Below are 15,993 nucleotides of genomic sequence, written 5' to 3'. Positions count from 1 at the left end.
AAGATGGAGGGATCAATTATAGATAAAAGGAGTGGCCCTCTTGGAGAACTCTCCAATCTACGGCAGTTTCTCAAGACCCAGCGCTGGCTCTGTATCTACTGGTATTTAGCTTTGCAGGATTCAGACAAGGGGCAATGTTGATTTATTTGGAAGCAAAAGTTGGGGGCAAAGGGAAACTTTTAGTTTTTAGTATTTGCTTTCAGCCTTATAAGCCCAGCATCCCCTCCTGCCTGCCAGAGGTGTTTAATGGTGTGCTTGGGCTTTTTTTTTTTTTTTTTTTTTTATTTAAATAGAAGTGTGAATGGGTGCCTTAGGCTAATTCAGCCCTTTCTTTCTAACCCAGAGACTGTGGGAATGATCCCTGCCCTCCAGACCCATCCTTAATTGGCCTATAGTAAAAGAAGCAATTAAAATTAAGAGTCTGATTCATAAAACATGAGCACAGCATTTAAATGTGTAGTGAGATTCCTGTTTGTGTGGGTGGAGCTGCAGGATTCCTTTGTCTTTGGAACCTACCTGTGCTGACCTCACTTTCCTTGGTGTCCTAGAGCACTCCATCCTTTCCTGGCAGGTCAGTCTCAGGAGTAAGGTTGGGCTCAAACCCTGGGGAACCTTACATTGATCTGCCAGCTTATCCCTTGCCCTGCTTCTTCCCTGGGTCAAAGATTCTAATCTTGATCCTTTTAGATGTGAGCTATTCTTTGTTAAGCAGTTTTACATCGTACCTCACTGTGCATGGGATAAAATTGTTGAAAGTTTGCGTCTGTCAGAGATTGAAGCAAATCCAAATCTGCCAATCCCTGCTGAGACAAGCTTCAGAGATGAGTTGGATAGAAAGAAGAACCCCAGAATTCCAATATGTTTAATTACAATATCAGGGAAACCCTCATTTGTATAATTCCCACTCCAGTTTCAGCAGAATTCACATTCCTTTTGTACCCACATGTCCATCTCACCAGCACTAATGTCTGAAGATTTCTGAAAGGCTCTTGAATGGGAAACTCCCACATTGATCATCATCTCTGGGAGGTGTTATAATTGTTGTCATTATTTATTTTATGACAAACTCTGAGACATAGGGAAGATATCCAATCAAGGCTTAGAAGCCATACTTTTTAAAGCTCAGTCATACTTTCCAGCATAGAGTTCATTTGAGATGTCTTTTAGAGTAATGTCCAACTCTAGAAAAGAATTGTAAAAATATGCCCCCAGGAATATTTTGTTAACTGTCTGGGACAAACTAAGTTGACAAATAATCGCAGGATTCAGCTCTCAGAGTTTGCTCTGTTTAATAAACAATGGTGACTCACTCAGTATTCCCTACTGCTTTATTATCCTGCAATCCACTATTTTCATTTGTTTTCCAGAATGGTATACTAGGCCTCATTATCCGAGAATCTTCCTTTTAGCCTCTCACATGGGGTGGGGGACTATTAGGCTCTTCTGTCCTCTACAGGGCTGCATCTACACCACACCAAATACCAGGCAGCAAGTGACAAAATCCAGTCCTTCTCCCAGATGGCTCCAGATGCATGGCACTGTGTAGACAGAAACAGCCAGATGGCTGAATGGATTTTTCACTTTCCATCTGGGTGCGTGACATGGTGGAGATGCAGCCAAAGCCTTGAGCCAAGAGAAAATGCCAGCCAAGGAGATGAGGTGCTGCTACTTTGCAGGACCTGATTCCTGCTGGGTGCTATGTGTGACCTTGCTGTAATTTATTCTCACAGAAACAGGTCACTCTATAGGAGCAAGAATTGTCAGCCCCTAGAAATAAAATAAGGGAGGCAGTCAGACCCAAAGAGACAATGAGAGGATGCCTCATTTGCTTTCTGGCAAGGACAAGTCTTTTCCTGATGGGGTAGGAATAGTAGCACCTTGGGAACGCCTTCTCCTTCCAGGTTTCTTGAGGTCAGAGAGCCAGAAGCATGACAAAAACACGAAGTGAAAATGAAAACATCAAGAGGCTCGCTGTCCATCATGGGCATCACTAAATCTTTGTGAACAACCCTGAGCAGTGAATTATGGCAGCATGGAATTGACTTACAGTTTATTTCTAGTAACAAGCAGTTACTATGTCAAGTCTGAAACCATTCAGAAAGGTCTATAAAAATATATGACAAAGTAACAGGCTACCTCTAGCTCTTTTTAGCATGTTTATGAGTTCAAACTACATTGAGCTTATTTTATAGAAATGAATAGAGGGATTTCTTCTCTCTCTCTCTCTCTCTCTCTCTCTCTCTCTCTCTCTCTCTCTCTCTCTCTCTCTCTCTCTCTCTCTCTCTCTCTCTCCTTCCTCTTCCTTCCTTATGACCATGGGGTAGTATCCAAGACCTTTGAAATGTTTGAACTCCCAACTAAAGTCACCACTCTGCTCAGAGGCAATGTTATATTGATGAACACAAAACTTTGGGTTTTCCAGGAAGGTTGAATTTCTTTTGTGGAGAAGCAGGATAGTAAGTGACAGTTTAAAAAACAAAAAACAAAAAACATTTGCAAGTTACCTTTCACCCAATTCTCTCCCCCCACCCAACCCTGTTTGACACTTACTGAGAAACTAATTGCTGCCTGAGTGGGGCCATGGGACAAATGCTGCTACAATCCAGGCAGAATGTGACACCAAATAGAATAAGGTAACATATTGTTAAAAGTCAATACTCTGAGTCTAACAATACGATGTCACAGACTCATAAGCATCTAACCATATAATATATAATTGTCATCTTCAGAGAAAAGATCTAATTTTGATAACACATATCAAGACTTGTTGTCTGAAGCATGCCTATGGCTCCAGAAGGTTTGACAGTCCTGAATATCACATAATAGCATGTAGCCAAGGAACATAGGATGGTGGCTAGGGGAAAAAGCCTCTATTCCAGGATGCAAGCACTCCCACTCACAGATTTAATTCCAAAAGAACACAATTCTGCTCAGACAATGAACATGTTTCCTGAGAAGAGTGATTTGCTCTCAAGTTTTCAAATACGGAATGCATGTGCTTGGGCTTAAGGGTCCTTCTTTTCTTTGGGGTACAGGACCCTTTTCATCAGGTTAAAATTGTCCAGAGTCTCTGATTTCTAAGAACTTGGGTTTGGGTTTAAATTCTAAAGAAATTAGCCAGATGACCTTGGCGCACACCTTCGATCCTAGCACTCCTCAGGAAGAGGCAGGATGAACTTTGAGGCTAACCTAGTCTACGAGCAAGTTCTAGGATAGCCAGAGCTACACAGAAAAGCCCTATTTCAACAAAAACCAGAGAGAGAGAGAGAGAGAGAGAGAGAGAGAGAGAGAGAGAGAGAGAGAGAGAGAGAGAGAGAGAGAGAGAGAGAGAGAATCTCATATTTCTTCAATTCTTGGAAATATTTCAAAGCAACTTAGGTATTTATGGTCAGCACACGTCTTACAGTCTATTGCAGTTAGGATATTTTTCTTATTCTTCCTTTTTTTAAAAAAAAAGTCTTTTTAGTATATTCTTTCTAATCAGGCTAGCGTCTCATTAAGGGTATGTTTTAATAATAGTATCTTGGCCACCACTGGGACATATTGTGGTCACACAAGAGGACAGAGTCCTTTGCACTTGAATTCTCTTGGGAACCTGGTAGAAGAGCTGATTTTATTCCCACTTTATATATGAGGAAACAATTAGCCATTGAACCCTATTAAAAGTTCTATTTCCCTCTGTTGCTTAAGATCTAGCCATCTTGGAATATGTCATCTCATAGGCAGGTGTAGAGGAAGGAGAGCTTTATTCCTACACTCAGAACTTAGTTGGAATCGGCTGACATGACTCACTGATGCTTGATGCTCACGAGTGCCAGGATGCTATGTCCCATCTCAGCTGGACTCAGAATTCAGTTCTAGAAACTCAAGCATCTCTTGCCTCCATCTAGCCTCAACATAGTCTGTGGAGAATAAACATGTAAGGAACAAGGGCACAGCATTAAAATAATCAGACCACTCTCTTTTAAAGACTGCTTGGGGATCCTTCAAACCACTGAGCTTGTTCTTAACTGCATCTCACCCCTCATGGAAGATTATCTCTTGAGATTTATCTATTTATTCATTTCTTCATCAACTTTTTATTACACATGGTTTCACCTCTTGGAGCATGGAGGCAAATAAGAAATAAAGCCTCTGTCTTTGAGGGGATAATTAGGTGAGACCACAGATGTAATGTTAGAAGAGACAGTGGATGTGTAAGGTTTACACAAGATTTTGAGTGATTATTTTATTATTATTTAAATTGATACTACCCAAGACAGAAAAATTTCATTGCTTTGGGAATACTGAGAAGGGAAACTACCAGCAGAAATCACTGGGAGAATGGTGTGTGTGTGTGTGTGTGTGTGTGTGTGTGTGTGTGTGTGTGTGTGAGAGAGAGAGAGAGAGAGAGAGAGAGAGAGAGAGAGAGAGAGAGAGAGAGAGAGAGAAAGAGAAAGAGAAAGTTATGTTGTGTATGTGTGTGTGTTCAAGCAGTGTTCAAAGTCGAACTCATGGAAGGCTGAACCTGGGGGCCGGGGTTGGGGGAGCCTCCAGAGACAGTGGGCCAGTGAAACCCGCCTTTGAGAAGGAGCAGGAAGCCATCACTCCATTCCCTCTGACAGGCAGGATGATGTTAACTTTCCCTTTTTTATGTTAACTCCATAAATCCCTCTAACATTCCAGCAAGGAAGATGCTATTATGTCTACTTTTCATGGGAAAGAGATGAGGTTCAAAGACTTTAAGTGACTCTGTCCAAATTAGAGAGGCAGCTTTCATGTTGGGTTTTATCTGAAGAATTGTTTGAGCCTTAAACCCATGCTTTCCTCCCTCAACCGACAGCATTACATTGGCATGCCTGATCATTGTCTATTGTTCAGGAGATTAGAGCCTGGGAGACAGTAAATATCCACCACCCACATTGCCCATACACTGCCAGCTCTGGCCCACCTGGAAACAGGAACTCTGCTCGTTGGAAAAGCAAGTCTCCTTTTGAAGGACAGAGCTCTGGCCATCTGGGTGCTACTTTTCCTCTGGCCCCCAACCTTAAGTCAGTACTGGGTGAGAAGCACCTGGCTAGTTGCTCTAGTTAGACATATATTGAGCAAGATTTCCCTCCATCTGGTTTTATTTACACTCCACTCCACTCATCATAGGCTGTACCTGAAAGAGGGTCTTCAGTTACACATCACTAAAGACTCCAGTTATTATGATTCATTTTAGACTCCTTGTCCTCATCAAAAGTGGATTTTTAGAACCAAGGCAGCAAAGCCATGAGCTTACCCTGGAGGCTAAAATAGTGCTTTTCCCATGTATGACTCTGTTGGTAATTAATGAGATGTCTGTGGCTGTGGAACTGGTCCAGGGCTCTGGTCCCACCTGTTTTTCTAAGGCCACACCCATGACCCATATGAAACATACCTGGGTGGTCATTGGCTAGAAGCTCTATGTTAGGATGAACTATGCCATTGATTATCTTTCTTGGTGGTCGATTTATAGATTTTTCACTAGTGGTCAGCACAGACTTTGGCTTAAAATAGTTATCTGTGGATGATGGGACACATATTTAAATTATACAGTAAACATGTTCTTTCAGCTTTGTCTTGATTTGGTATAATTTTACCTGGAAAAGTCTGTATTTGGTTACTTTGACAGCCTGATGTCCTGGCAGAATGTACCCCTGACACGTGCAGTCAGTTGCAATGGCCGATGATAATTATAAGCCACGGAATTGTATTTTCTAACTGCCATATGCAAACTAGTACTCTTTTATATGAAATTTACTCCTCACCACAGCCAGCTGTATTCCTGCTTGCCAATGGATATGCCAAAGTACAGAGGGACAGATGAAATGGTTGGTTCAAAGTCACATGGCTACTGAATGTTGAGAGTCTCTGACTAGTATCAAGACTATAGACTTCTAGAATTGTTATAGAAATCTCCTCTGATTCAGAAAGAGAGATACAGGCTTCAGTGTTATTTGCTAAAAACTGGCCTTAAAAACCACTCCCTCAAAGCTACTGACAGTAGAAGGAAGGTGGATGTCATTTAGTAGTTTTGAAATCCTTTGTACCTCTACATAGCAAATGACCATTATTTATGACTTAGCAAATAAAACTATGTGACACACATTATTCTGAATTTCAGATAAACAATAAATATTTCTAGCATAAATATGTCATAAATATTGCATACAATATAGTTATACTACAAAATTACCTGTTGTTTGTATAAAATTGCAGCTAACCTGGAAGCCCTTTGCCTTACCTGTCAGTGGTAGGGTTGAGGCTGTCTGTTGGTAGACAGGAATTTCCTTTAACATTCATGACTCCTTCATAACACTACACAAAGGCAAGTACTATTAAAATGCAAAATAAATAATTATGACCATAAAATCACAGGAAAGAAGAAAGAGAACAGTAGAGAATTGTCTCAGCTTTGCTTTTCTTTGTTAGATGGTGGCTGGGTTCATACCAAGAATACACTAGGTTTTTGTGTCTTGTCTACAAGATAAACCAAAAGAAGCCAGTGAGGCCAGAAAGCTCAGAATGGTAAAAATACTGAAAATACAAAGGAATGCCAAGGAGGAGCAGTGCCCCAGACAGGGATGCTTTAGGGGACATTGGATGGCTGGAAAGAGAAATGGTTCAAAGTAGATGAAAGCAAGCATGAATAGACAGGACAGACTGACAACAACCAGGACTGTTTGTGTGTGTAGGGGTGGGCAGACTGACAACACAAGACTGCTCGTGGGGGTGGAACTGGCAACACCCCAGGACTACTGTGGAGACAAAGGGAGTAAATTGGCTTGAAAACTAATCAGAATATATCATGATGGGCAATGAAATAACATATATTTAGTACCAAGTAATAAATTGCTTAGAATTAAATAGTACCCACACTCCCTACTCCCTCCTGCCCCGCCCCCCACCACAATTTAAGTCCATTCACACCCTGTGGGTATAACCTTAATTGCAGACAGGATCTTTAAAGACGTGATTTAGTTAATTTGAAGTCATAGAGAATCAGAGATTCCAAACAAGGCCCAGTGTGATTGGTGTCTTTAGAGGAGTGAAGTTTGGATCCAGAGACACTGATATAGGGGAGATAAACGAAGATGGAGTGAGAAGTTGGAGTGCTGAGTCTACAGGACATGAAGCATCAAACTCTCTGGCTATCAGAAGCTGAAAGGTACAACGGAAACTCTCCCAAGAGCTTCAGAGGGAGAAGGCTCTTTTATGGCATGAGTTTGAACACTTGATCCCCAGCTGGTAGCACTATTTTCAGAGGCTTTGCCACCTTTAGGAGGTGAGATTCAGCTAGAGGAAGTGAGCCATTGTGTGGGATGGGTCTTGAGGTTACTTTAGCCTGTTCTAACATAAACTCCCTGATCCCTGCAAAGATGTAATCATCAGTACACAAGCCTTTGTCCTTGCAACTACAGCTGTCATGTCTTCCCCACCACAATGAACTACGCCCCTCTGAATTGTGAGCTGAAGTAAACCTCCCTTCCTTTAGGTTGCTCTTGTTAGGTATCTTTATCCCAGTGACAGAGGAGAGTAACTAGCCGCAGTGCCAACATGCTGTCTGTGGTTGGACTTGCAGCTACTGAAACTGATCTGCAAGCCTCCCAGTTATAATAATTTATTACCAGGGTGCTAGGTGATGGACGCAATTACACAGCATGTTCCGCATCACCATCTTTTGTTAGGAATAAAAACATTCAAATGCTACTGAGGAGGATTAGAGAGAAAAGACAACTCATTATAGGTTCCTATTTTAATTAGTCTCTGAAGCAGACACAAACAGAAAGGAAAGGACAGGTGTTGCTAAGTTTTTCCTATGAAGAGTCAGGAGTAAATATTTTAGATTTTTCTGGCAATGAATTCTTTGTGGCAGTTGCTCAATGCTGCACCATTGTGGGATGAGAGCAGTGGAGGTTCATAGATAAACAAAGGGGTGTGGCCAGGCTACAATAAAGCTTTATTTATAAGACAGATGGTCATCTGGCAGGATGGATTTTTCCCCTTAGGCTGTGACTTTGTGACCTCTAATGAAAAACAAGGCCTTTGGAGAAGCTCAAGCTGCCATGAAGGGCATGCCCTTTCCTACCCATCTTCAGAAACAGACCAGGGGACAATCAGGAAAAGTAGACTCATGCCTCTGGCCTCACCTCATTTGAATCCTGTGTGATGATCCTCAGCAGAATACTTACCCGGTGAACTAGGCATGTTTCTGAAATCTTTGTATTTATTCCACAAGGCAAATTCTCTGTCCGTAGAGAAAGACTTGGTTTTCTCCAAAAAATTTGATAAAAGCTCTGATAGACAGTCCAGCTGAAGAATCCCATGTTCGTCTTCCAGCAACATCTATTGACTAGTACTCCGCTCTGGGGAAACACTGGAACTGGTCATGTACAAATGGGGCTGGGCTTCTTCAAAGGTCATTTCCATCATCTTCAAAATTTTCTTTAATAACTGCCCAGCATTGGAGATACATGCTTACTTGAGTGTTTTAGGCATTTAGATGTTCCAGAGATTTGGCACTACCTGCATCATCTACTAGTGAACCAGCTGGACAACCAACACCTCTGAGGGCTGGTACCTATGTGGCTGAGTCCAGAGAGCACCAGCCTGCCAGGCCTCATCATGGCTTCCAGGGGAGCAGCTGCACACACAGCAGATTCTCAGTGTTGCTGAGAAGAGTTGTCTTTTCCCTGCTTGCTGCTGTAGGCGTGGGTCTCCAAGGAGCCCTTCTGGCTGAGACTGCGGATATTTTCTTACCCTCTCCCGTTTAGAGTGTCAGCTTCCCACTCACCATTGTGTTCTGTCTTGTTAGAGGGTTGCTGAGGGTGTGAGAGCAGATTCCACCTGAGACTCACTTAAGGCTGCCAGGCCTCATTTGACCTCATCTTCAGAGGTGCTGGGGGGCGGGGCCATGCCAGACTTCCTTTGAAAGCAGAGTCTCAGTCGAATGTAGTCAATGGTTGGTGTTCTGACAAAATGTTCATTATTTCCACTTTAAATTTGTGACTATGAGGATCATAATATGATTTATATCTTATATATGTTAATTATACTGCACATAAGCACATGTCTAATTTTGATGATGATACTATTTTCAAGACAACCAAGGAATACTCTCCTTAATATATGGAGAAGAGGAGTATTCTAGGTTTGACAAATAAAATATTCCTTCGTAACAATCCAACTACAATGATACCTGCAAATGGCTTGTTTTTTCCCAGCTCCTGAGCTTACCCCATTGACCAACTAACAACTACCTCATAAGTGCAATAATTTCTCAATACAGAGTCATATTTATCTGCTAGAAAAATAACAGCATCTGGGATTGTGACAAAATGTGAACTGTTCTTGTGCAGACTGAATGCTCAGTGATCTGAACTCTAAACTCTTGGGTTTGTGTGGTTTGGTGGATCTTACTCCTAACGAGTGAGGGTCATTTGTTTTTCCTGTTAGAAAAATTATATTTATAGACAATCATTGCTAAGTACGTATAATTATTCTATAAGAATAGAATCCCTGAGTCTGGCAGTACTGAAGCAAGAGTCCTTGACACATTTATGGATCTGTTTAAGTTTTATTTCATGATGACTGGGAGAAAAGCAGCATGAGCGAGGAAAGGAGGGGTGAAGTTGATGGGAATTGGGATGGTAGAGCTAGAAAGCCTACATGTTGAAGGCTTGGTCTCTTGGTTCCTGGACTGGACTGTCAGAAGTGGCACCTAGTGGGAAGTCTTACTGCCACTGGCATGCTTTTGAAGTGAGGGTTAGCCATGGTTCTTCCTCTTCTCTCTTGCCCTTTGCTGCTACATGATAAGCAGCTATTTGGTTATATTGTCTCATCTTGCATCAGGCTCCAAAGCAGTAAATCTGTGACATGAACTGATGAATGTAAACTGTAAGCCAGAATAATTACTTTCATTTTATAAGTTGATGGTTTCAGGTGTTTGTAACAGCTATGAAAAGCTAACTTACACAGTACTTTTGAGGGCTCTATACATGAAAGAGTAACCAATAGCCTATGTGGGGAGGGAGGCATCTCTTCCTTAGAGAGGCTGTCCTTGGGAATGCAGGGTAGACTGTCATCTTAATGTAATCAACTAACCAACCATATTACTTTCCATTTTTCTAACTACCCCCACAAAGCATTTAAACAGCTGCCTGAATTACGGACCCACCCTCATGGACAGAAGGCTAAATACTCAGGAATGCTGATCTCCTACCAGACTGTGGCAGAGCCAGTAGACATAGTGATTATGGCCTTGGTGGTCCTACACTCTTGGGCACAGTTACTCAATTCTGCCATCACAAATCAGTAGTTATAGACATGTCCCAATAAAACTTAATTACCAAAACAAACAATAACCATGATTTGTCCTGCAGGCCATAGTCTGATGACCTCTGCCCTATCGGGCTGAAAGATTCTATCTTTAGTACTTACAATCTTGTATTTATAGTCAAGCACGGTGACCAACACCTTTATTCTCAGTGTTCAGTAGGCCCAGGCAATAAAATCAAGAGGCCAGCATAGGCTACACACAGATACACTATCTCAAAACATGCCAAAAGCAAGCAAGCAAGCAAGCAAGCAAGCAAAACCCCAACCAATGAATAAAACAGACCCATATTTAAATAGCAATAGCAATTAAAAAAGATATAATTAATTTGGGGGAGAGAGGGATGAAAGTGATGTAGATGCAGTGTCAATGTATAGTACTCTCAAAAATATTATTTTAAAAAGGAAAAAAAAAGCAATTCTTGTCTTTCTAGATTTCACACAGGATAACACAGAGACCATTACTTTGAGAGAGATATGGTCTCTAACTTGAGTTTTGCAGCAGCGTACGTTGGCTAACCCCATCCTTCATTTCCTTATTAGTAAAGAAGTGATTTAATCTAGACTCTAAGGATCCTGCAATTTGGAAATTCTAATTTCTTTCAAGTGTGGGTAACTCTAAATGTTCATTCTTTATAATTATTTTCCAAGAAAAATCTTCCCGTCTTCATTTCATGTAGGGCTATTGATGGCAGAAGTGACATTGGGACTTTGTTGTCCATGAGAGTAGGAGAGCATTGCTTCACTACTTTCTGCTTACTGCTTCAATAAGCCACCCCCTACATAGCATTGGCTGCTGCGGTTTGGAGTCTTCATTTACCCTTTGAGCAAATCCTGCTTTCTGTGCATCCTCTGCTGCTTTCAATTTTCCTCACTGGTGATAACAGAGTTAGGAACTTCTTTGCACCTTGCTTTTGTTCTGTTGCTCCCAAACAATGAGAATTTTCTCTCTGCTCTGGGTTGGGAGGACTCTTTGCATCCTCTGTGTATCTCATAGAACCTCATATGGTGACATCACACAGCAAATGTTGAGTCCAGGGAAGATGCCTGTCTCTCTGGACACAATGGAAAGATTACTGAAAGATTTTATGAACTTATCTCAGGATGGCAATAAAACTGTGGGGTGTTGCTAGTACTCAGATCAGATGCTGTGATGTCACTTCGGTACAGAAGCAGACCCTTTGCTGCCAAAAGACAGAGGTTGCCACTGTTCTGGAGAACGATCTCAGGCACTCTTTCCCAGGCTTGGAGAGTTGGAAAGTTTCTAGAAATTTAAATTCCTTTGAGGAGATCTTAGTCAATTACTGATAGACCCAGAAATATGTTTCCTGCTTTCTTGGAACTCTGGATCTAACTTACCCTCCTCCTTTTATCCCACTTTCCCCATTGCTCTAAGAAGACACAGACATGCACTGATCCTTCAGAAAGCTCCTGAATCCTTGATCTGCTGTATTAGGTCCTTTTCATAATTTTATGTGAAATCTTTGACTGATCCTGGAAGCCAGGTAACAGTATTTTGCAGGTCAGCTAGTTATGGATGCAAGGGATTACCAGCTTTGCCAAACGATCTGTGTCTAGTGCCACACTTGCTTTGATCAATGAGGTCTGGTCCAAGTCAAGTCAGTTGTTCTTCCTGGTAAGTCTTCTGTCTGCCTGTCTGTCTATTATCTATCTATCTATCTATCTATCTATCTATCTATCTATCTATCTATCTATCTGTTTGGTTTTGGGAGACAAGATTTCTCTCTGTAGCCCTGGCTATCCTGGAGCGCACTCTGTAGACCAAGCTGGGTTCAAACTCAGAGATCTGCCTCCTGAATGCTGGGATTAAAGGAATGAGCCACCATGGCCCTCCAACCTGGGGAATCATTTTTAATATTAATTAATTAGCTAATTAATTAACATCTGGATGTCAGGTTTCCATCCCTCCTCTTCCCTCATTCCTTTCTTCTACCCTCCTCTCCCTGCTTTTCTCCCCAGAGAATATGCCTCTCCCATGTATATCTACCCATCATGGCATGTCAAGCTGCAGAAGGACTAGACACATAAAGCTCATCAAGAAGATCTTTACAGTACTACCTGGGGTTAGGAAGTCTTCTATAATAGAAAGTGCTCTGCTCTATATGGCAGGATTTAAGGAGGTTTTACCTCCACCTGGGAGAGAGCTTGGGCAATGGGAAAAGCTTTATATGTCTAAAAAAAGCCCAAAAGGCCAGACTATGTAAAATGGTAGCTGCCAGAAATATTAACCTCATCTCTTTCCAAGTCACAGTAAAAAATTAAGTTATGATTCTATCCTCTGCTGAAATGGGTATTCCCAGGATTGGAGCAGTGACGGTTCTAATCCACAAGCTATTCATCACAGTGGTATTGGCAAATGTTTGTGTGCAGTAACTTCCCCCTAGTGAATCTCTTACATTTCTACAGTGTTCAACAGGATTTGGACCCATATTTGCATCTCTCCTCACCTCTGGCAATTTGGTTATTAGTGCGATAAATATACAGCATTTAGTAACTCTTCACATTTCCACTTGGAAACCATTAGTTGTCTCTAGGTTGACCATGAGGAACTTCCAATCCCATTCATTAACATTTCTTGCCATGGGTCTCTTAGCAGCACAGGTCTTGCATTCCCATTGTGGACTGCCCTTAACCATGTTTTTTTTTATTTCTAACCTATTATTAATTAAAAAACAAGAAACAGTCTTCTACTCTCTCCACTACTGAATGAGATTTATATCCTTGCTGCATGAGCTGCAAATAAAAGAGGCCTTTAGAGTGTGGCTTGTAGTGTTTGATAATTGCTGTGGAGGTAAATAATTTAGATGAACAGGCAGAGTGCACATCTCCCTGCCTCGAGTGGAGTGGACAACTGAAGTGGCAGCCAGCTGGGCACTCTGTCCCAAAGCAAAGGGAGCCAGAGCTACATAAAATATCTGGAGCAATCAGGAAAAGATGACCTAACTCAGGGTGTGCCATGGTGACCCTTGCCTCTTGCTGTGGTGGGGATATAGCCCTGTTTTGCACATCTGCAGCCAGAGAGGGGCCCCAGATCCAGGGGCCCGCCCCTTCCCCCAGACACAGGCATCTTACCCAAAGGCTTTCAAGATTTTGCCATGAAGGACAAAGGAACAGGCAGATCCTCTGGGTGCTCTAAGCTTTTCTTCTCCTACTTCAAAGCCTCGGAGTAGTTTCACAGCCTGTAATTACCCTGGAGGTATTTTAGACTTGAACCGACACCGGCAAAATTACACTTCCTGATCTTGGGAGTCCACAGTTGTGTTTAATCAATTATGAAGCTGGTCACGAGATGGAGTTCTCAGCCATAACCATTAAAGGGGAATCGTGATGTAGCCCAACTCCTTGTGCTCAGGGTCCGGGACACACAATCTGAAATTAAAGAAACACTAGCCACTTGATGTGGTTTCATTTAGTCTCTACCTCCGTAATTAAAAGCATACCATTACCCGCCCACATAACAAACTGACACGTTTATGCCAGACTGTAACCAGAAGGGGACAAAAAAAAAAAAAAAAAGGAACTGCAAAAGTTAGATGAGTCTAAAACACGATTTTAAGATACCGACAGTCTCACAAACACCATGGTAGCATCTGCATTTATCTAAATTGGAAGCTTTAAGCCAGCTTCCAGGCTATTTAAGTCAACCCTGTGTCTCTTGTCTGTCTTTAGCAGAGCCCCACGAACATGCACAACCCACAACCACACACGTGCCTTTGCTTATTAGCCGGATGATTTTCACGGTGCTCTTTATGGAGATTTGTGAGAGCCCGAGTGGTGTGTAGTGGAGTCTAGATAGAACGCCAAAGGTAAAAAGGTCCAGACCAACTCTTGAAGTGAGTCCTTGGGGACTTTGGACCCCACACTGGATGTCCAGAAAGGGCTGGTTTGGAAGTGGCTAGTGGGTGCAGGTCTTTGAGCACAAGCTGTAGAGCTGACTTGAGAATCCTTTCTCTGTAGCTCTGCTCCCAGACATCCATCCACAACTTTCAGAGATTTAAGCTGTCAGCAAAGGAGCTAATTCCACAGAGCAGACAGCCTGGGCTCTGCCCCTCTGCTCAGATCTCTTGCCATCACCCCCCTCTGGTGCCTGAACCTCAGTTAGGAGAGTTAGACCACCCTTCTCATCGGCATGCTTCAGGGCTTCAGCTCTGCTCAATCTGTCTCATTCCTTTCTGGCAAAATCTTTTGATGTTGAAGGGTATGATTGTGTGGTTTTTCAGACCATGAACAATTGCACCATTTCGGGTAAGATTCCTACTTTACACTACTCTGAGGGACGCAAACTATACCTCAGTTTTGCTTATCTATTAAATGGGCATGGTACTCAAAATACACATTATAGATTATATGCATTTGTAGTACTAGCAATTAACAATGCAATGTATTTTCTTTGAAACTTCAAGCTAGGCTATAGAGGTAACTCAGTGGTTAGCATCACTGACTGAATAATCTTGAGGACTGGAGTTTAAATGCCAACTGTCACATAACATACTGCTCATGTATGAGCAAGGCATACTGTGCATGTCTCTAACCCAGCTCCTATGGGACAGAAACTGGAGAATCACTTGATGTTTTCCTCACTTAGCCAAAGCATCTAAATTCCCTCCCTCCATTAAATAAACATAAACATAAAAAAAAATAACTTTAAGCTCCATAAAGACAATGGAGTCTTTCTCTTGTTTTATTCCTGCGAGAAGCCACCAGCCATGAAAAACAACCCTTCAGCATCCCTATCACAATGTTTAAGAGTTTTCCTCAGTGGCTTCCTGTCTAGACTGTTTCTTTGGGGGGTAGGGGTAGTCCCTGAATCCTTCCGTGTCTCTCATTCTCAACTGTGAGTCTGCAGTCATCACTACCACTGCAAAAGAAGCATGCTTGCCCTTTACAGTCAGTGACAGCACGGATCATGAATGTCCACATGGTTTCTGGCTACAGCCCAGTCCATGAACATTAACATGGCTTCAGGTGGCAGCACAGACTGTAGACATCCCCATGGCCTTTGGTGGTATGGACCACAGACATCAGTATAGCTCCTGGTCACAGCTGGGCATGGACACCAACATGGCCCCGGTGGCAGCACGGACCACAGGCCTTAACACTAAGGGGCTGGCTACTGGGAAATTGACCACACTCCAGTGAGTACATGGGCAACAAAAATTGGACTTGTTTTGTTTTTTTGTTTGTTTGTTTATTTTGCTATTTTCTTCTTGTTTTGTCATAAGGATAGGGTGTGGGGCTAGGAAGTGAATGGGGCTAGGGTGCATTATGTGAAATTTCCAAATAATCAGTAGAAGTATTGTGTTTAAGAAAAACCAACTTTAGCCAGGCAGTGGTGGCGCACACTTTTAATCCCAGCACTTGGGAGGCAGACGCAGGTGGATTTCTGAGTTCAAGGCTAGCCTGGTCTACAGAGTGAGTTCTAGGACGACCAGGAACATACATAGAAACCCTGTCTTAAAACAAACAGACAAACAAACAAACAAACCAAAACAAAGAAAAACAAATTTAAGTGACTTCTATTTCTCATTCTTAGCTTTTCTTAATTCTTTGATCATAGTTGGTCTAACAATAAAACTCCAACTCAGAAGAGTTTTTTGTGTGATAAACTGGTAGGCTCATTATTTTGTATTATTT

At 42.1% G+C, this 15,993-nt stretch overlaps 1 pseudogene; it reads right to left on the bottom strand.

Annotated features, from left to right (window-relative positions):
- Nucleotides 1-8,349, bottom strand: part of LOC110304172 (putative ATP-dependent RNA helicase DDX5) — an 80,567-nt pseudogene extending 72,218 nt beyond the window's left edge.
- Nucleotides 8,350-15,993: the final 7,644 nt, after the last annotated feature.

This window comes from Mus caroli, unplaced genomic scaffold, assembly GCF_978045245.1.
Source record: "Mus caroli unplaced genomic scaffold, Mus_caroli_1 scaffold_13, whole genome shotgun sequence".
In the NCBI taxonomy this organism is placed as follows: Eukaryota; Metazoa; Chordata; class Mammalia; order Rodentia; family Muridae; genus Mus; species Mus caroli.
Note: the sequence above shows the minus strand (reverse complement) of the source record. Positions and strands in the feature narration are given on the sequence as shown.